Here is a 24,984-nt window from a genome sequence, read left to right as displayed (position 1 = left end):
GGCCAGGGACAACTCATCACATCACACATCATAGGCAGTCCCTCGGAATCGAGAAAGACTTGCTTCCACTCTTAAAAGGAGTCCTGAGGTGGTTGAACAGTCCAATACACAGTCTCTGTCACAGATGGGACAGATAGTCATTGAGGGAAAGGGTGGATGGGACAAGTTTCGCAAGCTCTTTCTGCTGCCTGCGCTTGATTTCTGCATGCTCTCGGCGATGAGACTCAAGGTGCTCAGTGCCTTCCCGGATGCACTTCTTCCACTTAGGGTGGTCTTTGGCCAGGGATTCCCAGGTGTCAGTGGGGATGTTGCACTTTTTCAGGGAGGTTTTGAGGGTGTCCCTGCAATGTTTCCTCTGCCCACCTTTGGCTCGTTTGCTGTGAAGGAGTTCCGAGTAGAGCGCTTGCTTTGGGAGTCTCGTGTCTGGCATGCGAACTATGTGGCCTGCCCAGCGGAGCTGATCAAGTGTGGTCAGTGCTTCAATGCTGGGGATGTTGGCCTGGTTGAGGATGCTAATGTTGGTGCATCTATCCTCCCAGGGGATTTGTAGGATCTTGCGGAGACTTCATTGGAGGTATTTCTCCAGCGACTTGAGGTGTCTACTGTACATGGTCCATGTCTCTAAGCCATACAGGAGGGAGAGTATTACTACAGCCCTGTAGACCATGAGCTTGGTCCTGTATGGCTCAGGGTCAATTAAAGAGGTAAGGGGCAACATAAAACTAAACGATAAAGCATATAAAAATGTTAAAAATTGCACAGATCCCAGTGAATGGGAGAAATGATAAAACAGCAAAGGTTGACAAAACAGATAATAAGAGCTACAAAAAGGGAGTATGAAAAGAAATTAGCAAGGGATATCAAAATCAGCACAACGTTTATGTTAGGAAAAAGAGGGTGGTTAACTTCCATATGATTCAGATAAGAGCAATGTGGGACCCTTAAAATCTGATAATGGTGATATGGGCCCAGAAATTCCTCTGGGGGTCTTCTCGCGGGCAATTGCCTCCTTGCTGGTTATTTTTTACGAATTTACCTGGTGGTCTGGGAGGCACCCTGATTTCCGATGGGGAGGCCTTCTCCTCCCGCGCTACGAAGCGCGCTCCTGTGCAGAGGATCCGACGCAGAACATGCAGTCATGTGTGACTGCTCAGCCAATCAGGTAAGTATTTCACAGGTTCCCATTAAAAGCACTGAGATGCACATATCTATGATTTCTCAGTTCTATTAATGGGAACAAAAACAATCACACAAAATAATAAAAAATAAAAAACAGATCACACATATTTAAAATTAATTGAAATTAAAGTTATCATGTCTTATAAAAATAAAATATTTTCCCGATTTTTAAAAAAGTTTTTTTAATTATGGTTAAAAATAAACTTAGCATAGTGGGGAGGGTTTTTAAGAATAAAATGTGTTTTTATAACTTTATTTTAAAATGTATTTATCTATTTTTAAACACTTGCACCTGTAAAAGTAGGCTATACCCTGTAAAAGTAGGCTATACGCCTGCTTTTTCAGGCGCAAGATTTTTGAGGACATTTGCAGGGCAAGATATCTGTAAATATCGGAAATCTTGGTCAGCAAATGTCCTCGCTTCCGATCTGCGGATGATCTGTCAAGCTAGAAACTTGACAGATCGGAAAAGCCGGTTTTCAACGCATGCGCATTGCGTGCTGAAAACCGGCTTTTCCGATGCCTTCCCGGGTCCATAGAAACTTTGTACGGACCCGGGACATCGAAATTCCAGTACCATGATAAATGAAAATAAGGCATAAAACAAGTCCAGATGCAGCAGCATCAGTAGGAATAAGAGCAAGTGTGCTATGTCTTCTGCCTTGCCACCTAATTTTCAGAGCCGCTTGCATCTGATGCTGCTCTTCTCCTTCCATTATTATTCTGGGCCACCGTATCCAACCTGCCTAAAGGCTCTGATTCTTTAACTATACCAGGAATGCAGCTTTTGAAAATAAAGAACATTGTCCCTTGTTTGAATTTCTCATGTTTTCATCCTGTACATTTTAATCTTTTTACTGACAGTTCTGCTGCTAAGTCAGTCTGAATACACAGATCACCAACTGGCTGATTCGGAACATACGAAAGTGACTGGAAATTGACACTGGGAAATGGATACTGCAGTTTCAATGATCTCTATCTACAGCCTTTGATTTAAGTCCATGATTCATAGCCATTCTGCTCAGTCATGCCACTGTTAAATGGTAATCCTAAAGGATACCCACTTAAGTATAATGCTGGTCAGCTCAAAATAAGAATTACATTTATATTACATTTTCTGTACACATACAATTTTAAAATGAAATGTATGTGAAGATGTTTTAAAAATAGTCCCAAGTTAGTAGCTCTGTTGAGAAAATGTTAGTGTTAACTGATTTTAAAATACAAGTCCTTTTTCTCTTGCAAGTTATAGAAACATAGAAACATCGAACATAGGCGCAGGAGTAGGCCATTCGGCCCTTCGAGCCTGCACCATCATTCAATAAGATCATGGCTGATCATTCACCTCAGTCGCCCTTTCCTGCTTTCTCTCCATACCCCTTGATCCCTTTAGCCGAAAGGGCCATATCTAACACCCTCTTGAATATATCCAACGAACTGGCATCAACAACTCTCTACGGGAGAGAATTTCACAGGTTAACAACTCTCTGAGTGAAGAAGTTTCTCCTCACCTCAGTCCTAAATGGCTTATCCCTTATTCTTAGACTGTGTCCCCAAGTTCTGGACTTCCCCAACATCGGGAACATTCTTCCTGCATCGAACCTTTCCAGTCCCATCAGAATTTTATATGTTTCTATGAGATACCCTTTCATCCTTCTAAACTCCAGTGAATAAAGGCACAGTCGATCCAGTCTCTCCTCATATGTCAGTCCAGCCATCCCAGGAAACAGTCTGGTGAACCTTTGCTGCACTCCCTCAATAGCAAGAATGTCCTTCCTCAGATTAGGAGACCAAAACTGAACACAATATTCCAGGTGAGGCCTCACCAAGGCCCTGTACAACTGCAGAAAGACCTCCCTGCTCCTATACTCAAAACCCCTAGCTATGAAGGCCAACATACCATTTGCCTTCTTCACCGCCTGCTGTACCTGCATGCCAACTTTCAATGACTGATGTACCATGACACCCGGGTCTCGTTGCACCTCCCCTTTTTCTAATCTGCTGCTATTCAGATAATATTCTGCCTTCATGTTTTTGCCCCCAAAGTGGATAACCTCACATGTACCCACATTATACTGCATCTGCCATGCATTTTCTCACTCACCTAACCTGTCCAAGTCACCCTGCAGCCTCTTAGCGTCCTCCTCACAGCTCACACCACCACCCAGTTTGATGTCATCTTCAAACTTGGAGATATTATACTCTATTCTTTCATCTAAATCATGAATGTATATTGTAAATAGCTGGGGGCCCAGCACTGAGCCCTGCGGCACTCCACTAGTCACTGCCTGCCATTCTGAAAAAGGACCGTTTGTCCCGACTCTCTGCTTCCTGTCTGCCAACCAGTTCTCTATCCATATCAGTACATTACCCCCAATACCATGTGCTTTAATTTTGCACACCAATCTCTTGTGTGGGACCTTGTCAAAAGCCTTTTGAAATTCCAAATACACCACATCTACTGGTTTTCCCTTGTCTACTCTACTAGTTACATCCTCAAAAAATTCCAGAAGATTTGTCAAGCATGATTTCCCTTTCATAAATCCATGTTGACTTGGACCGATCCTGTCACTGCTTTCCAAATGCGCTGTTATTTCATCTTTAATAATTGATTCCAATATTTTCCCCACTATTGATGTCAAGCTAACCGGTCTATAATTACCTGTTTTCTCTCTCCTTCCTTTCTTAAAAAGTGGTGTTACATTTGCTACCCTCCAGTCCATAGGAACTGATCCAGAGTCAATCGACTGTTGGAAAATGATCACCAATGCATCCACTATTTCTAGAGTCACTTCCTTAAGTACTCTGGGATGCAGACTATCAGGCCCTGGGGATTTATCGGCCTTCAATCCCAACAATTTCCCGAACACAATTTCCCGCCTAATAAGGATATCCTTCAGTTCCTCCTTCTCATGAGACCCTCGATCCCCTCGTACTTCCAGAAGGTTATTTGTGACATCCTTCGTGAAGACAGAACCAAAGTATTTGTTCAATTGGTCTGCCATTTCTTTGTTCCCCATTATAAATTCACCAGAATCTGAATGCAAGGGACCTACATTTGTCTTCACTAATCTTTTTCTCTTCACATATCTATCGAAGCTTTTGCAGTCAGTTTTTATGTTCTCGGCAAGCTTCCTCTTATACACTATTTCCCCCCTCCTCATTAAACCCTTTATCCTCCTCTGCTGAATTCTAAATTTCTCCCAGTCCTCAGGTTTGCTGCTTTTTCTGGCCAATTTATATGCCTCTTCCTTGGATTTAGCACTATCCTTAATTTCCCTTGTTAGCCACGGTTGAGCCATCTTCCCCGTTTTATTTTTACTCCAGTCAGGGATGTACAATTGTTGAAGTTCATCCATGTGATCTTTAAATGTTTACCATTGCCTATCCACCATCAACCCTCTAAGTATCATTTGCCAGTCTATTCTAGCCAATTCACGTCTCATACCATCGAAGTTACCTTTCCTTAAATTCAGGACCCTAATCTCGGAATTTACTGTGTCACTCTCCATCTTAATAAGGAATTCTACCATATTATGGTCACGCTTCCCCAAGGGCTCGCACAACAAGATTACTAATTAGTCCTCTCTCATTACACAACACCCAGTCTAGGATGGCCAGCCCTCTAGTTGGTTCCTCGACATATTGGTCCAGAAAACCATTCCTAATACACTCCAGGAAATCCTCCTCCATCGTATTGCTACCAGTTTGGTTAGCCCAATCTATATGTAGATTAAAGTCGCCCATGATAACTGCTGTATCTTTATTGCATGTATCCCTAATTTCTTGTTTGATGCTGTCCAACCTCACTACTACTGTTTAGTGGTCTGTACTCAACTCTCACTAGCGTTTTCTGCCCTTTGGTATTCCACAGCTCCATCCATACAGATTCCACATCATCCAAGTTAATGTCCTTCCTACTATTGCGTTAATTTCCTCTTTAACCAGCAACGCTACCCCACCTCCTTTTCCTTTCAGTCTATCCTTTCTGAATGTTGACTACCCCTGGATGTTGAGTTCCCAGCCTTGGTCACCCTGGAGCCATGTCGCCGTGATGCCAATTATATCATATTCATTAACTGCTGCCTGTGCAGTTAATTTGTCCACCTTATTACCTTAGTCGTCAAACTAAAATCAGGATTTTTCAGGGCAAGCTAACAGATACACTCACATCCAATTCAACCAGCTGAAGTTACAAGCCTGCATGCCACCTAAATCGCCTGATCACAGCGGGAATGAATCCTGGCAGTTTTTGCATCTGTTAAATGGAACAATCTGTGATGGCGGACTGTTCCATTTTAGTGAATAAAACTGTCAATGCTCCCTCCACTACTCTTGAACTATCAATTTCTAAGGTATAACTTGCAAGAGAAAAAGGACTGCATGGTGTCGTGTAAGAATGTGCAACATTTGGAGCTCGAGGCCGGATGCACATATCACAAGCAGTCAATGGGCTACATATAATTACAAAGCAATGAGAGATTTCATACACAAACAGCCCTCATAGAAATAAAGCGTGAATTCCTGATATAAAGAAAATGAAAATGGCCCAATTAAATTAAAATTTTGACCTCCCTCCCCGTACACAATAAAACAGTAAGAACACCGTACACAAAAAGTGCAAATCTCCATAAACACAGCATACAAGACGAACTCTTCCCCCATACACAAACAATCAAAGGACTTCTGACTCTCCCTCTACATCTTTCTCTAACTTCAAAGCTCAACCTGAGCTCTTTAAACAATCAGAACTGCGATACTTGTAAAGTCTAATTGGTACAAAAGGTTGATCTCAATCCACCAATCAGCCTTTTCCAGTCCACCACATCCAGGAAGTTAAACTAGCTAAATTGAATTGGAGTCTAAATAAAACAACATGCTGATCCTGGGAACTTCAGTCCAAAAGCCCCTTCATGGGGAGACCAGTCCGTTACTGCTGGACATAACCGAGGTTCTAGGTTGCAGCAGCTTCAATCGCGCCCCTCTCCACCCCCGCCACACCCCCGCCTCCAACTCTACTGTTCACAGCTTTAAATCCCATGACGTGCTTGACCTCACCATTGTAACACTAGCTTTGGCAGACAAGCTCAGACCCAAGCATCAGGAAGATGTGGGGAGTTACCTTCTGTTAGTCCTATTCCACTGAGTCTTGCTGCTTGGCTTCAACCATCCAGAACATTAGACTGGGATTACAAATGAGCGAACTGGGCTGCCGTCAGGCTGTATCTAACAGGCAGCATTACCCAACCGATCATCTGCGAAACCCCTAAAAGTTGTGAGCTGACCATCAAGCAGCATTGATAGAAGCAGCAGAAGCAATACTTTCGTTGAAGTCGGATCCTACAGATAGGACTGCTGAGCTATTCCAACATAGCACTGATTTGGTTAAAAACAGACTCAGAAGGGACCACTTTAAAACATAACTCAGGAAAACAAAAACATCAATCAACCAGCTACAAATTAAGATCTTACTATGACTGAGAAGCAGTGAGATCTTTTCTGCAGAAAGTTTAAACAAGAGCAAGATTCCAAATGATCAGGCATCAGATCTGCAGAGCTCCAAAGCAAAATCAGTGCAAGAACATACCAATGTTGCACATCACAAGCAGAGACATACTGAAAGATATTAAAGCTCTTCAAAGATCCACTCTGCACTGTCCACACCAAATCACAAGGAACGCAATCTCTAGGAAAAGGAATTGGAGTATTATATCCAAACACGACCAGAATAGTTGTCATCTTTGAGCACAGCCCCTGCAAGTAATGGAGAAGATAATGGGGGTGAAACCTGCCCTTTTTTATAGACTCGTGAGCGTCTCTGGGAAACGCTAATGGGGCGCAATGGGGTTATTGCCTGGGGGAAGAGGTTGATGGCGCCTCCGGTAAAATTGCCCTGGAGATTTGGGGAGTGTTGTGCCATTAGCGGCGCGCCCCGTGACTTGCGCCCCAGGCTGGCGCACGCGGCAATGACAGCATCGCCGTGCGTGTCGACCCCTCACCATCCTGTTCCAACCCCTTTGCGCCCCATGGGCGGTAAGGATGGTGTCGGTGTGCCCCTTAAAGGGGGTCCACTTGCGCCATATTTTTCTGTCGGACGACTCTTTTGTCGGCCCGACAATGGCAGCCTTCGCTTTGTCCGAGCCGCCATCCTGCAGCCCAGCACTCCGTTATGGATGCTGGGACGTCCCTGGCGGCCCAGTTTCGGCCGTCAAAGTGACTGCAGAGTTACACACAGCGGCCCTCCCCTTTAACTGAACGAGGAGGGCATTCTGCTGCATCAGCGCTACACGGAGTATCCGTTGTCGGCGTCCCAGTCAGCTAGACTTCCTTTGAATCAAAACCAAGGAGCTGCTTGGGGATGCCCATTTGGTGTCGACAGTTTGCTGGTGGGATTCACGAGGCCTAGGTCTCAAGATTGCAGAGGCCTCTGCACTGCCAGAATCACCAGCCATCCAAAAGTCAAAATCTACCCACTGACTCCTCCCGAGATACAGTTCCATGGTCACAGCAGCTCCCCCATTCCCCCTCTTCATGTGTGAACCTAAATAGTTAGTTTTGACAGGTTATTCAATACAAGGATGGCACATCCAAGCTTTAGAAAATTTAGACACATCCCAATTGCGGAGACGGGATCATTAGCACAGTTAGGATGGACTGCCGGCACCTGCTGGTGCCCATCTGATCTGCTCTTAAATGGAAGAGCAGCTCACACCACAGCTCACAGCTTGCACAACGTCCTTACCAGGCTGAAGAAGTAGCAGTGTAACAAATTGGCTCTGCAAGAAGCCATTTTCAGGCACATTAAGAGCAGTCAATCCTCTCTGGATCAACTACCTTTTTCTGCTTAGGCCTTTCCAAAGTCCTCATTGGAAATCTTGCCAGGACACGAGTTCCCTGTGACCTCATAAGGGCAGAATGAGAGGAAGTCCTAGTGTTACTCAGGACCTCTCCAGCAATGCTATGTCTTTTGGCGGGGGTGTGGGTCAGTCAGGAGGAATATCCACTTACGTCCCTCCCATCATGCCAAAATGGCAGTCCCTAAAAAACTGTGGAATCCCAGTAGAATTGGATTCTGCCTCATTTTACGCTCTCCAATTCGGACATCTGCTGAGATTCCGCCTTGGCCCCATCTAGAATTTTGGAGTCAATGTTTAAAAGAAATGTTTTTGTAATTTTTCTGTGGCAGAGTTAAGATATGCCACTGGAGGTAAGCAGGTACAACCACCATCACATTCTTTGTCTTCTAGAGCCACTACACAATCTAATTCTATACCAATGGCATTCAAACAGTGACAAACCAAATACAGTTTTAAAATATTAATAAACCCCATGATTGCACTGACTTCACATCGGTAGAATATTGCCCTTTAACGAGCACACCTCCAGCCCTTTCCTTGGAGGTATATGTATTAATGGCCGGGAGTGCTTTCTTTGAGCTCTTTATCATATAATTTTGAAAAAAATACAAAATCAAAAACAGCTTGCATTTCCCTGATGTGCTGCTGATTAACATAGTGAGTTGAAATTGTGCTGTGCTTTAATATATAATGAACATATCAGTGAGTTTGTATGTTAATCCTTGGGCTAGAAATTTGGTTGGAGGGTTCCTAAGGCGCTAATGTCGGGCCGTCGTTAAATTTAGCGTTGGAAAATATTTCGCGAGGGGAACAGCAAATTTCAGTTTTTGCGCCCTAAGTGTGGAGTGGAGCACTAAGGGAAGTGTTCCACACTTCTCTTAGGACGCTAGGCCGTGTGCGCAACTGAATGTCCCACGCTAAAGAGCCCTGAGACTTCCCTGAAATCTGAACAAAAAACATTCCCTCTACATTACTCACCCCAAATAGAGTTAAATTGCAAAAAATAAATATCAATCACAGTTACCTCATGCAGTCATTCCTTCCCATAGCGCCCCGGGACAGCGCTGCATGCCAGCTTTCTCTGGTCAATATGGGGCGCTATGAATGCAGCGCAAAACAAATTTTGCTTCGGTGTTGATATTGGGGGTATTGCACACCGGCGCTACAGTCACGGGCGATACTCCTCAGCTAGTACCGGCACACTGAATTTGCCGAGTGGCGCTAATGTCGACACTCGTGGCTGCAAACACTTTAGCACCCCTCGCAAGGAGCTATCCAACCAAATTTCTCCCCCCTTATCTATATACACGAAGAGTACATCAGAAGCCACGAGAGCCACAAGAGTCTGATTGGGCCCCCACTGGAAAATATTGTCCGGTAAACCAAGTGGAAATAGAAAATTCCAACCAATATCAGTATAAGCAGCTTAATGTATAACATGCCTGTGTGATCCTACATACTGTCACCCAACGACAGTTATTTATCACAATGGCTAGATTGATGATGTGACTCTGACACTTTTGCACTGTAACTTCCTTGGGTCCATTTCCCCTTCACTTCAACCTCAAGAGCATTGCATCGTTGGTAATTTCTTATTAAACTGCTTACAGACTGTGCTTAAATATTAATGCTACTGCTAAGAAAGTAGATTCCTTACTAATATTACCAACAACAGTGCATGGGTTATATCCTCGATGAATTTTGCATGATTTAAGTAGCTTCAAGAAAGAACTCCCATTTATTCAGCACCTTATCATTTCCTCGGGCACTTCATTCACTGTTGTGTATGCTGTTGTGTTCCGAACACAGATGAGATTGCACACAGGGAGGTTAAAGTAACCCTCAGTCTTTATTAAGACACTCCACAGTGAGTAACAGGCCTTAGGGGCCGGCTTATCTACAGTGCTCCCAAGGGATGCTGGGATCCTTTGGGACTTCAGGGGATAGAAACATAGAAAAATAGGTGCAGGAGTAGGCCATTCGGCCCTTCGAGCCTGCACCGCCTTTCAATAAGATCATGGCTGATCATTCCCTCAGTACCCCTTTCCTGCTTTCTCTCTATACCCCTTGATCCGCTTAACCGTAAGAGCCATATCTTACTCCCCCTTGAATATATCCAGTGAACTGGCATCAACAACTCTCTGCAGCAGGGAATTCCACAGGTTAACAACTCCCTGAGTGAAGAAGTTTCTCCTCATCTCAGTCCTAAATGGCCTACCCCTTATCCTAAGACTAGGTCCCCTGGTCCTGGACTTCCCCAACATCGGGAACATTCTTCCCGCATCTAACCTGTCCAGTCCTGTCAGAATCTTATATGTTTCTATGAGATCCCCTCTCATACTTCTAAACTCCAATGAATAAAGGCCCAGTTGATCCAGTCTCTCCTCATATGACAGCCCAGCCATCCCAGGAATCAGTCTGGTGAACCTTCGCTGCACTCCCTCAATAGCAAGAAGGTCCTTCCTCAGACTAGGAGACCAAAACTGAACACAATATTTCAGGTGAGGCCTCATTAAGGCCCTGTACAACTGCAGTAAGACCTCCCTAGCTATGAAGGCCAACATACCATTTGCCTTCTTTACCGCCTGCTGTACCTGCGTGCCCACTTTCAGTGACTGATGAACCATGACACCCAGGTCTCGTTGCACCTCCCCTTTTCCTAATCTGTCACCATTCAGATAATATTCTGCCTTCGTGTTTTTGCCCCCAAAATGGATAACTTCACATTTATCCACATTATACTGCATCTGCCATGCATTTGCCCACTCATCTAACCTGTCTCAGTCACCCTGCAGGCTCTTAGCGTCCTCCTCACAGCTCACACCGCCACCCAGTTTAGTGTCATCTGCAAACTTGGAGATATTACACTTTATTCCTTCATCCAAATCGTTAATGTATATTGCAAAGAGCTGGGGTCCCAGCACTGAGCCCTGTGGCACTCCATTAGTAACTGCCTGCCATTCTGAAAAGGACCCGTGTATCCCGACTCTCTGCTCCCTGTCTGCCAATCAGTTCCCTATCCACGTCAGTATATTACCCCCAATACCATGTGCTTTGATTTTGTGCAACAATCTCTTGTGAGGGTCCTTGTCAAAAGCCTTCTGAAAGTCCAAATACACCACGTCTACTGGTTCTCCCTTGTTCACTCTGCTCGTTACATCCTCAAAAAATTCCAGAAGATTTGTCAAGCATGATTTTCCTTTCATAAATCCATGCTGACTTGATCCGATCCTGTCACCGCTTTCCAAATGCGCTGCTATTTTGTCCTTCATGATTGATTCCAACATTTCACCCACTATCGATGTCAAGCTAACCGGTCTAATTACCCATTTTCTCTCTCCCTCCTTTTTTAAAAAGTGGTTTTACATTAGCTACCCTCCAGTCCATGGGAACTGCTCCAGATAGACTGTTGGAAAATGATCACCAATGCATCCACTATTTCTAGGGCACTTCCTTGAGCACTCTGGGATGCAGACTATCAGGCCCTGGGGATTTATCGGCCTTCAATCCCATCAATTTCCCAACACAATTTCCTGCCTAATAAGGATATCCTTCAGTTCCTCCTTCTCATTAGACCCACTGTCCCCTAGTACATTTGGAAGGTTATTTGTATCTTCCTTAATGAAGACAGAACCGTAGTATTGGTTCAATTGGTCTGCGCTCCCTGGTGGCAGAACATGGGAGTGCATGCTTTACAAATACACAACATCACTCCCCCGCAAAGTCAAAGTGAAAACTATTTACAAGGTGAGGCAGTCGGGAGCCTTTTTTTCCCTGGTGGACCACCTCGGTACAAATGTCTGTTCTGGTGTGTTAGCTATGCCCTCGCTGGGCTGGCGTGTTGTTGGCCCTGCAGGGCTGCTGGGTGAGCCTGGCCTTGCTGGGCTGTTGGGCGTGATGGGTTCGATTTCCTGGTCCGGCATGGTGTCGTTGATCCTTTGGGTGTGTGTTGTGGGCTTGAAAAAGCTGGTGTCTGCTGTGGGTTGTTCAGGGCAGTCTGTGAAACGCAGCCTCGTTTGGTCCAGGTGCTTTCTGCAAATTTGGCCATTGTCTAGTTTGACTACAAACACCCTACTCCCTTCTTCAGTAATCACTGTGCCCAAGATCCACTTGGGACCATGTCCATAGTTTAGCACATACACAGGGTCATTCAGATCAATTTTCCGTGACAGAGGAGCGACCATCATTTACGTTTTGTTGCTGCCGCCTGCTCTCTACCTGATCATGCAGGTTGGGGTGAAACAGCGAGAGTCTGATTTTAAGTTTCCTTTTCATGAGTAGCTCAGCTGGGGGCACCCCTGTGAGCGAGTGGGGTCTCGTGCAGTAGCTGAGCAGTACTCGGGATAGGCGGGTTTGGAGTGAGCCTTCTGTGACTTATTTAAGGCTCTGTTTGATGGTTTGTACTGCCCGCTCTGCCTGCCCATTGGAGGCTGGTTTAAACGGGGCCGAGGTGACATGTTTGATCCCACTGCGGGTCATGAATTCTTTAAATTCGGCACTGGTGAAACATGGTCTGTTGTCACTGACCAGTATGTCAGGCAGGCCATGGGTGGCAAACATGGCCCTCAGGCTTTCAATGGTGTCGGTGGCGGTGCTTCCCGACATTATTTCACATTCAATCCATTTTGAAAAAGCACCAACCACCACCAGGAACATTTTACCAAGAAACGGGCCTGCATAGTCGACATGGATCCTCGACCATCGTCTGGAGGGCTAGGACCACAAACCCTCTCTGGGCGCGTTGCTCAACTGAGCACACACGCTGCATTGCCGTACACAGGACTCTAAGTCAGAGTCAATACCGGACCACCACACATGGGATCTGGCTATCGCTTTCATCATTACAATACCCGGGTGTGTGCTGTGGAGATCCGATATGAACGTCTCCCTGCCCTTTTTGTGTAGCACTGCGCGGTTAACCCACATAAGGCAGTCTGCCTGAATGGACAGCTCATCTTTTAACCGCTGGAATGGCTTGATTAGCTCTTGCATTTCAACAGGGATGCTGGCCCAGCTCCCATGCAGTACACAGTTTTTTACTAGGGACAGCAGAGGATCTTGGCTGGTCCAAGTCCTAATAGGCGGGCCGTGACAGGTGATTTATCATTTTCAAACGCTTCCACGACCATCAACAAGTCTGCGGGCTGCGCCACCATCAACATGTTTGCAGGCTGCGCCATTTCCTCCCCCGTGGTGAGCAATGGTAGCCGACTGAGAGCATCCGCACAGTTTTCGGTGCCTGGCCTGTGGCGGATGGTATAGTTATACGCTGATCGCGCGAGTGCCCACCTTTGTATGCGGGCTGAGGCATTAGTATTTATCCCCTTGTTTTCAGCAAACAGGGTTATGAGGGGCTTGTGATCGGTTTCCAGCTCAAATTTAAGGCCAAACAGGTACTGATGCATTTTCTTTAACCCAAACACACACGCTGATGCCTCTTTCTCAATCATGCTGTAGGCCCTCTCGACCTTAGACAAGCTCCTGGAAGCATCGGCGACAGGTTGCAACTTCCCCGCAACGTTAACTTGTTGTAATACACACCCGACTCCGTACGACGACGCATCACATGCTAGCACAAGTCTTTTACACGGGTTATATAATACAAGCAGCTTGTTGGAGCATAAAATGTTTCTGGCTTTCTTGGTTTTTTCCCCATACTCAGTTCTCACCATTACGCAATAACACATGTAGGGGCTCTAAGAGGGTGCTTAACCCCGGTAGGAAGTTACCAAAATAGTTGAGTCCCAGGAACGACCGCAGCTCCGTGGCCTGGGCGCGTTCCTGATAGCCTTGTCTTGGCGTCTGTGGGCCGAATGCCGTCCGTCGCGATCTTCCTCCCCAAAAACTCCACTTCTGTTGCCATGAAGACGCATTTCGACCTCTTCGGCCTCAGCCCTACGCGATCCAGTCGCTGGAGAACCCCCTCCGATTTTGTAGGTGCTCGACGGTGTCCCAACCCGTGACCAATATGTCATCCTGAAAAACCACCGTGCGTGGTACCGACTTGAGTAGGCTCTCTATGTTTCTCTGGAAGATCGCTGCAGCCGACCGAATTACAAACGGACATTTGTTGTAGATGTGTTGATGCAGGTGAGGCCCTTCGAAGACTCCTCCAGCTCTAGCGTCATGTAGGCTGAAGTCAGGTCGAGCTTGGTGAACGTCTTGCCTCCTGCTCACGTTGAAAATAGGTCGTCTGCCTTAGGTAGCGGGTATTAGTCCTGTAGCAAGAAACGATGAACAGTTACTTTATAATCGCTGCAAATTCTGACCGTGCCATCACTTTTGAGAACTGGAACAATCGGGCTGGCGCACTCAGTGAATTCCACGTTGCAACCTGTCCAGCTCGATTTCCACTCTCTCCCTCATCATGTAAGGTACTGCTCACACCTTGTGGTGAATGGGTCGTGCCTCTGGGACCAAGTGGATCCACACCTTCGCCCCGGAAAAGTTTCCAATGCCTGGCTCAAAAAGGGAAGGAAATTTATTAAGAACCTGGGTACATGAGGCCTTATCGACAAGTGACAGCGCTCAGATGTCATCCCAGTTCCAGCGGATTTTGCCTAGCCAGCTCCTTCCAAGCAGTGTGGGGCCATCGCCCGGGACAATCCAGAATGGCAGTTCGTGCACCATGCTCTCGTAGGTGACTTTGACCATGGCGCTGCCCAGTACAGTGATAAGCTCTTTGGTATACATTCTCAGTTTCATATGGATAGAGCTCAGGGCTGGTCTGAGTGCCTTGTTGCACCACAGTCTCTCAAACATCTTTTTACTCATGATGGATTGGCTAGCGCCAGTGTCCAGTTCCATGGCTACGGGTAAGCCATTCAATTTTACTTTCAGCATTATACGTAGACATTTTGTCAAAAATGTGTGCACCCCGTGTACTTCAGCATGTGCCTCCTCTCTCTGAGGCTCGAAATTGCTTTGGTCCACCATGGACCGATCTTCCTCTGCCACATGGTGTTTAGCAGGTTTTGCAGAGCTTGCAGCTCGTCTGCAAGCTCGTTGGAGGTGCCCCATTGTTCCACAGTTCTAGCAAACATACCCTTTGATGCGGCATGAATGGGCTGAATGGAAGCCTCCACAACGCCAACAAGGTGTGAATTGCCTTGCATTCATCCTTTGTTGCGGACTCTGAATCATCTGGGTCACCTGAGGTCTGCTGGCAGTTGCAGTCTCGTAATTTCTGCGCTGTACATTTTTGCTCGCAAACACAGTTCCAGTTAAGTTATGAACATTGCTAGCACTTGTGTGCTCAGAGATTTGTTTGGTGTTATCACTGGTGGACATAAACACCTGTGCTATAGCAATGGCCTTACTGAGGATCGGTGTCTCTACAGTCAAAAGTTTTCATAGGATGGTCTCGTGGCCAATGCCCAGTACAAAAATGTCTCTGAGCAGTCGCTCCAGGTAGCCATCAAACTCACATTGTCCTGCAAATCGCCTTAGCTCGGCGATGTTGCTCGCCATTTCCTGACCTTCAAATCGCTGGTACATATCGAACCGATACCTCACCATCAGCATGCTCTCCCTCGGGTTAAGATGCTCCCGAACCAGTGTACACAGCTCCTCATACGACTTATCTGTGAGTTTCACCGGAGCCAGAAGATTCTTCATGAGGCTGTAGGTCAGTGCCCCGCAGACCGCGAGGAGGACCGCTCTCCTTTTTGCAGCGCTTCCTTCTCCGTCCAGCTCATTAGCAACAAAGTACTGCTCTAACCGTTCGACATAGGCTTTCCAGTCATCACCCTTCGAGAACTTCTCCAGGATACCCACAGTTTGCTGCATCTTTGCTTGGATTCGTGTACTCATCGCCAGTTGCTCTATTCCTAACATAGATTAGACTGCACACAGGGAGGTTAAAGTAACAGTGACCTCAGTCTTTATTAAGACACTCCAGAGTGAGGAACAGGTCTGAGGGGCCGGCTTATATACAGTGCTCCCAAGGAATGCTGGGATCCCTTGGGACTTCAGGAGATGCGCTCCCTAGTGGCAGAACATGGGAGTGCATGCTTTACAGACACATAACATATGCAATAACTGTTAGACTGAGTACTGTTTAATTCCAAGAGGGTTGACCTCGGCTCTGCTTTATTAAGGCCCAAAGTGACTCATATACAAAATATACACGTGCGTGCAGCCCAATGGCTTCCAACAGTGACACCATCTAGTGGCTAATGATCCCAAAAGTTACATACATGACCATAACCCCCTTTGAGATATTAACACAGTCTTTTACAAATTGAGATGGTCTGGTCGTTTACACTCCCAGGTTGACCGTCTCAGTTCAACTCCAACCTTGGGTGAGTGTTCAGGGTCTGTTGCGACTGGTGGCTGGGTGGCTGACATGGTGGGAGTGGCAATGGCCACATCAGGGATTGAAAGTCCATTTTCATTGAACATGTCAGTGATTGAAAGTCTCGATTCACTGATGACCACTGAGTCCTCTGATGGTAGGTTGGTTGATCATCGATTGTCTCTTCCTCCGACTGTTCCAGTTCGTCTGTGTGCCGCAGCTTTGTCTGATCCATGTTTCCTACATGTTTGCCCATTTTTGAGCTTGACAATAAATACTCTGTTGCTCTCCTTGGCCATGACAGTACCAGCGATCCACTTGGGACCGTGACCATAATTCAGCACATATACAGGATAATTTACAGAAATATCGTGTGACACAGCTGCGCAATCGTGATGCCCTTGCTGACTTTGTCTTCTATATTCAACATGATTATTCAAGTCAGGATGTACAAGAGATAGCTTGGTCTGAAGACCTCTCTTCAGACAGGCGAGACCCCGGTAAGTGTGTGTGGTCTTGTCCTGTAACTAAGCAGTATGCATGACAGGCGGGTCTGCAGTGACCCATCGGTTACTCGCTTCATACTCTGCTTCATGATTTGGACAGCACGTTCTACTTGCCCATTGGATGCAAGTTGGAATGGTGCTGACCTTACATGTTTGATACCATTGAGTTTCATGAACTCTTGAAACTCCTGACGGGTGAAGCACAATCCGTTGTTGCTAACATCGATGTCAGGCATACCATGTGTCGCAAACAAGACACTGAGATTCTCAATGGTAGCTGTGGATGTGCTGGATGACGTGATTATACACTCTATACACTTCGAATATGTATCTACCACAATTAAAAACATCTTCCCCAGGAAGGGACCTGCAAAGTCTATGTGGATCCCGGACCATGGTATGGATGGCCACGACCACAGACTCAGCGACGATTCTGCTGGTGCTTTGCTGAGCTGCATGCAAGTGTTGCACTGATGCACACATGATTCCAGCTCAGAGTCAATTCCCGGCCACCATACATAAGACCTGGCGATGGCTTTCATCATTACAATGCCGGGATGTGTGATATGTAGCTCACGTACAAATTTCTCTCTCCCTTTCTTGGGCATAATAACACGATTGCCCCACAGTACACAATCCGACTGAATAGACAGTTCGTCTTTGCGACGAATGTAAGGTTTGGTCTCCTCGCACATTTGCTTGGGTGTGACAGACCAATCACCTTTGAGGATGCAACTCTTCACCACCGATGGTATCGGGTCCTGGCTGGTCCAGGTCTTAATTTGTTGAGCCATGACCAGGGTTCCTTCACTCTCAAAAGCATCCATAACTAACAATAGGTCCACCGGTTGTGGCGTTTCCACCTCCGGTGTGGGCAACGGCAGACGGCACAAAACATCGTCACAATTCTCGGTGCCAGGGCTATGGCTAATGACATAATCATGAGTGGATAATGTCAGCGCCCACCTCTGGATGCGGGGATGAAGCATTGGTTTTGATAGCTTTGTTTTCAGAGAACAGTGAAATGAGCGGCTTGTGATCTGTCTCCAGTTCAAACCGAAGACCAAACAGGTACTGATGCATCTTTTTAACCCCATACACACAGGCTAGTACTTCTTTTCTACCATGCTGTAGGTTCTTTCCGTTTTAGACAAACTTTTTGAAGCATACGCGACTGGTTGAAGTTTACCCGACTCATTAGCTTTTTGGAGTAGGCAACCAATTCCATATGACGAAGCATCACAGACCAATATTAAATGTTTACATGGGTCATAATGTACCAGCAGCTTGTTAGAGCAAAGCAGATTAGTGGCTTTTTCAAAAGCTCTGTCGTGAGATGCACCCCACACCCAGTTGTCGCCTTTTCTTAGCAGCATGTGCAGTGGTTCTAATAAGGTGCTCAATTTAGGTAGGAAGTTACCGAAGTAGTTGAGTAGACCCAGGAACGAATGCAGCTCCGTCACATTCTGCAGCTTGGGTGCATTCTTGATGGCCTTGGTTTTCACATCTGTGGGCCTGATGCCGTCAGCAGCAATTTTCCTCCCCAGGAATTCGACCTCTGGTGCCATGAAGACGCACTTCGAGCGCTTCAGTCTGAGTCCCACTTTGTCCAGACGATGTAGAACCTCTTCCAGGTTGTTTAGATGTTCCTCGGTGTCACACCCTGTGATCAGGATGTCATCTTGGAACACGACGGTTCTGGGAACGGACTTCAATAGACTCCATGTTCCTCTGAAATATTGCTACAGCCGAGCGAATTACAAATGGGCACCTGTGATAATAAACAGTCCTTTATGTGTGTTAATGCACGTGTCTCTTCAACATCTCAACCAGCTCCTGTGTCATGTAGGCCAACGTCAAGTCCAGTTTGGTTAACGACTTCCCCCCGCTAGCATTGCAAACAAGTCTTCAGCCTTCAGTAACGGGTACTGATCCTGTTTCGAAATCCTGTTGATCGTAGCCTTGTAGTCTCCAGAGATTCTGACTGTGCCATCACTTTTCAGCACAGGAACAATGGGGCTGGCCCATTCATTAAATTCAACCGGTGATATGATCCCTTCACGCTGGAGTCTGTCCAGTTCGATTTTGGCCTTCTCCCACATCATATACGGAACTGCCTGAGCTTTATGATGGACAGGTCTTGCATCCGAGCCCACGTGGCTCTGCACCTTAGCTCCCATGAAGTTGCCGATGCCTGGTTCGAACAGCGAGGGGAATTTGCTCATTACTTAGGCACATGTATCTTTCTCCGACGACAATGCCTTGATGTCGTTCCAATCGCATCTGATTTTTTTCAAGCCAGTTCCTGCCGAACAGCATTGGGTCATTGCTTGAACAATTCATAGCGGTAGCTCGTGAACTGCACCGTCATACGACACTTTAATTGTGGCACTGCCAATCACCATTATGAGTTGGCATTAACTGGACTCAGCCTGGGCCTCACAGCCTTAGTATCTCACAGCTTGTCGAATGCCCTCTGGCTCATTATCGATTGACTTGCCCCCGTGTCCAGTTACATCGATACTGGCACCCCATTAAATTTCACGTTGATCATTATTGGTTTGCTCTTAGTTAGGAATGAGTACAGTCGATACACTTCCTCCTCTGGTATCTCAGATTGCGCATCCGGATCTGCGCTAGTCTGACCATCATCCTCCACATGGTGTGTCGCAGCACACTTGCTCATCTGCGGACACTTGCGCTGGAGATGCCCCACTCTCAGACAGCCTTTGCAATTATATTGCTTAAATCGGCACTGCTGGTGCCGGTGATTTCCCCCACAACGCCAACACGGAGAAATCGGATGCATTCTCGCTGGCGGACTTTGGGCAGCCACAGGTTTCGCGTACGCAGTCAGGTAGGCCCTGCCATGTGCTGTTCTGCCAAACGCCGAATCAATCATATTTACAGGACTTGCCGGGTTTCTGATATCTACTTTAGACTTCTATCCGTCGTTATGTGTGACTGAGCGATCGTGATGGCCCTGTTCAAGTCCAATGCCTCCACCGCCAGTAGTTTATGCAGGATCACCTCATGGTTGATGTCGATTACAAAGAAGTCCCGCAGCATGTCTGCCAACACAGCCCTGAACTTACACGGTCCCGCTAGATGTTTCAGGTTGGCGCATTCTGGCCCTCTGAGCGAAAGTGCGTGTAAAATCTGTATCTCGAGATGATGATGCCTTCGTCTGGCTTAAGGTGGTCCTGTACCAATGTACACAATTTTTCATACGTCTTCTCTGTTGGACTCACAAGAAGGAGTAGATTATTTATCAGACCATAAATCTTTGGACCGCAAACCGTGAGGAACACCGCCCGGCGCCGATCTGCGTCGCCAACCTCCACCATTTTGTTGGCCATGAAGAACTGGCTCAAACGCTCACAAAGTCTGCCCAATCTTCTCCTTCCACAAATCGCTCCAACAATCCAATTGAGCTCATTTTTGCATGCAAAGGTTCTTGTTGCCTCGTCGCCAAATGTTATGTATGCAATAAATGTTAGACTGAATATGGGAGGTGGTCCACGGTGTCCAGGGCCGCACCGTGGATCTTGATGACTGGGGGGCAGTGCTGTGCGGTGAGGACAGGCTGGTGGAGGACCTTTGTCTTACGGATGTTTAGCGTAAGGCACATGCTTTCGTACGCCTCAGTAAATACATTGCCTATGCCCTGGAGTTCAGCCTCTGTGTGCGCAGACACAGGCGTCGTCCGCGCACTGTAGCTCAACGACAGAGGTTGGGGTGGTCTTGGATCTGGCCTGGAGACGGTGCAGGTTGAACAGGTTCCCACTGGTTCTGTAGTTCAGTTCCACTCCAGCGGGGACTGTGAGGTGGAGCATGGTGGCGAGCACGATTGGGGCGATGACGCAACCGTGTTTGACCCCGGTCCGGACGCGGATTGGGTCTGTGGTGGATCCATTGGTAAGGATCATGGCCTGCATGTCGTCGTGGAGCAGGTGGAGGATGTTGACAAACTTTTGGGGGCATCCGAAATGGAGGAGGACGCTCGCGGTTGACAGTGTCAAAGGCCTTCATAAGGTCGAAGAAGACCATGTAAAAGCTGTTAGCTGCTTTTTTCCTGTAGCTGTCACGCTGCAAAAATCATGTCCGTTGTGCCCCGTAGGGGACGGAATCCGTACTGTGACTCTGGGAGGAGCTCCTCGGCCACGGGAAGAAGACGGTTGAGGAGGACTCTAGCGACGACTTTCCCAGTGGCTGATAGTAGGGAGATTCTTCTCTAGTTGCCGCAGTCAGATTTGTCCCCTTTTTTAAAGATGGTCACGATTACTTCATCTCTGAGACCCCACGGCATGCTCTCCTCCCTCCAGATAAGAGAGATGAGGTCGTGTATTCGCGCTAGCAGTGCCTCCCGCTATACTTCAATGCCACAGCAGGGTATCCATCTGCACCTGTAGCCTTGTTGTTTTTAAGCTGTCTTGTGGCTTTTTCTACCTCGTGCAGCATTGGGGAGCCTCAAGAACCTTGGGAACCTCCTATCAACAAAAGTAGGCATCAACGACGAGATCCAACACCGCCTCTAATGCGCCAGTGCAGCCTTCAGCCGCCGAGGAAAAGTGTTTGAAGACCAGGCCCTCAAAACTGCCACGAAGCTCATGGTCTACAGGGCTGTATTAATACCTGCCCTCCTGTATGGCTCAGAGACATGGACCATGTACAGCAGACATCTCAAGTTGCTGGAGAAATATCATCAACGATGTCTCCGCAAGATCCTACAAATCCCCTGGGAGGACAGGCGCACCAACGTCAGCATCCTCATTCAGGCTAACATCCCCAGCATTGAAGCTCTGATCACACTCGATCAGCTCCGCTGGGCAGGCCACATCACCTGCATGCCAGACACGAGACTCCCAAAGCAAGTGCTCTACTCGGAGCTCCTTCATGGCAAACGAGCCAAAGGTGGGCAGCGGAAACGCTACAAGGACACCCTCAAAGCCTCCCTGATAAAGTGCGACATCCCCACTGATTCTGGAAGTCCCTGGCCCAAGACTGCCATAAGTGGAGGAAGTGCATCTGAGTGGTCGCTGAGTACCTCGAGTCTCAACGCCGAGAGCATGCAGAAATCAAGCGCAGGCAGCGGAAAGAGCGTGTGGCAAACCAGTCCCACCCACCCCTTCCCTTAATGACTATTTGTCCCACCTGTGACAGAGTCTGTGGTTCTCGTATTGGACTGTTCAGCCACCAAAGAACTCACTTCAGGAATGGAAGCAAGTCTTCCTCGATCCCGATGGACTGCGTATGATGATGAGACTGAGTACAGTTTAACTCCAAGAGTATGACCTTGGCTCTGCTTTATTAAGGCCCAAAGTGACTCATATACAAAATGGCTGGCCTTTTATACTTGGGCTGCCCACACGCGTGTGCAGCCCAATGGCCTCCAACAGTGACGCCGTCTAGTGGCTAGTGATACCAAAAATACATACATGACAGTCACCATTGTTTTTTCAGTATCCAAATGCAGCAGCCAATTTGTTAACAGCAAAATCCAACCAACAGCAACTGAATAAATGATGAAATAATGTATTTTTTGGTGATGTTGGAATGTGGGAACTACATTTCAACAGATCCCGTGCAGAGAATATGCAGAAGATGCTTACTGTGGAGAGTGCTGGCACAAAATGTGCTGTACATCAAACCAGAGATCAGGTGACCAATATTGGCCCACATATTGTGGTCGGAGGTGAACAAAGGGCACTAGCCATTCATTGCACTTAAACTTGCCCACAGACTTTCCATGGACCCTTCGACTGGAACTTACGATAATTAACCATCACCTGTGTAAACAGGTCAAGCAACTGTGTATCTCCTTAACCAATCAGATTGAAGAATCCCGACTGAGACGCGGAGGTCCCACTGCCAGTGATATAGAATTAGATTGTGCAGTGCCTGCAAGCGGGGCAAAGGAGTTCTGGTCAGGTTTCCCTGAACACCATGGGAGCGAGGACTGCTGCATGGAAGAGGGAAGTGCTTTTCCAGCACTGTGTATGGGCCAGGAGGAGCAAGAATACTCCACACTTGTAAAAATTAATTTTGAGTGCCAGAGAGGTTGTTTAGCAGTAATTAAGACCTTTCACGGTATTAAAAATTCACTTACACCTGAATTCACCAGCCCAACGTGTTTAGTAGTTAAGTAGCACAACTTCACATCCTTCATATATTGCAATGCTGAATCTATCACCGAGGCACCAGTGTAGCGAAGCTTGTGGAGGAGCAGGGCAAATTGGACAGCAACTTCCTCGTTTCCACATTTAACTGCGCATGTGCGGATGCCAGAATTTGCTGTCCAATTTACTGTTTAATAATGGTGAACGCAAATCGCCTTACCATTATTTTTATCGCAAATTCCAAGCCATTATGTCATAAAGTATTTGCTGTTAAAGAAAAACAATTTAAAAAAAAATAATTCCTATTTATTTCCTGATGGAGCAAGAATCTAAGATCAAAATCAAAGCTTTGGGGCCCAAAATTGAAGAACTTACCGCCCACTGCCACCGACATTCCTGTGCAACAAATGCCCAGTGCCACTTTCGATGTGGCCTGGAGCAAGCTGGAGGGGAGAACCGCCCGCCGACATCAGTGGATGGTCGAGTCACACAACTGAGCTCCCGCCCGCCGAGCTGCGATATTGATACGGGCGGGAGTCGGCGGCAGAACGGGGGTGGACTGTTGGTTGGAGGCTGGCCTGTCCCTGACGGTAGGTAGAAAGATGGTGAAAAAAAGGTGAGTACACTTTTTGTAATTTTTTTCTTTACAGGTACTTACCTGGATGGGGTCCCCTGAAGGTCTTCAGATATTTTGAAAAATGTTTTAATGCTTTTGCTTTTCAGCTCTTCGACCCTCCGTGGGCCCGACTCCATCCTCGGCGGCACTTGGGCAGCAAGCGCCTTTGCCGCCGAGAATGAGAGCTCCTGCCGGCTGCCACCCAGATTGACAACATAAGTCACTCATTTGCCGCCTGCTGAACTTCGAGGGACCTCTCCGATTAAAACCCCGCTCAAAGTACCGCCATCGGCAGTCCTTTGGGCGGCACTTGGGCGGGCGGAGGCCTTCATCAAATTCAGGCCTTTGATGCATAGATATATTTTTAAATCATAAACCTTTTTGAGGTGGAACAGGGTGGCTGTGGTGATCATTTACTCACCTGGGTTTTGGGTTCAGAGATGGCAGCTCAGAGCAGGGAAAGTTGTACTTACATTTGAGGATTCTGTATTATTTTGGGTGTAAGAGAACCCTATACATTCAGCGACTCACAGCTAACCTGCCGTGCCTTGATGACCCCGAGACGCAGAATGCCCACAGCGCTTGGTCTGCCCTCCAGGCCTCCATAACCAGTGCCTGCAAAGAGACGCTCGATCACTCAATCAGGAAACATCAGAACTGGTTTGATGAGAATAATCAGGAGATCCAAGAGCTAATAGATTGCAAGCGCAGGGCATTTCTGAGCCTTAAACAACAGCCCAACTTGGGAGCAGCAAAGCAGCATTACAGACTGCTCAAAGCTGAGGTCCAACAAAAAACTCGGGACCTAAAGAACTGGTGGTGGATGGAGAAAGCACAGGAGATACAGCAGCTGGCCGACAATCATGATGTGCGAGGATTTTCATCGCAGTCAAGGCCACCTACGGGCCAAACACTCAAGGCCCCACCCCACTGCTGGTCAAGAATGGGGAAACACTCATCAAGGACACTGAGGCAGTCAGGGCCCGCTTGAAGGAGCAGTTCGAAGATCTCCTCAATCGAGACTCTGCCTTTGACTCGAGTGTTCTAGACTCCATCCCACAGCATGCGAGCCGCCACCAGCTCAGTGAGACCCCAATACTGCACGAGGTAGAAGCCATAAGACAGCTAAAATACAACAAGGCTACGGGTTCAGGTCGTATTATTTTTGCATCTCAGGTTTTTGGAAATGTGAATTGATAATGGTGCAGTGATATCAATGAGGCATCTGGGACATCCTGATGTTGAGTCCAACAGTCCATCTCTTTAACTCATGGAATTTGAGGATAGAGAAAGAAACGGGAATGACAGAGAAGGAATAGGGTGAATTAGAGTACAATTAGATACTGAAAGAGAAATAAAGAGAGGGAAAGGAAGATTGGATTAAGAGAGAAAAAAACAGAAAGGAAAAGTA

The 24,984-nt window shown here is 47.0% G+C and overlaps 1 protein-coding gene across 3 annotated transcripts in view; it reads right to left on the bottom strand.

Moving 5' to 3' along the window:
• Positions 1-24,984, bottom strand: part of zfpm2a (zinc finger protein, FOG family member 2a) — a 1,363,132-nt gene that overhangs the window by 960,129 nt on the left and 378,019 nt on the right. The gene's annotated exons all lie outside the window — the stretch shown is intronic.

Source organism: Pristiophorus japonicus, chromosome 1, assembly GCF_044704955.1.
Source record: "Pristiophorus japonicus isolate sPriJap1 chromosome 1, sPriJap1.hap1, whole genome shotgun sequence".
Classification (NCBI taxonomy): Eukaryota; Metazoa; Chordata; class Chondrichthyes; family Pristiophoridae; genus Pristiophorus; species Pristiophorus japonicus.
This window is presented reverse-complemented; position numbering and strand designations above follow the sequence as displayed.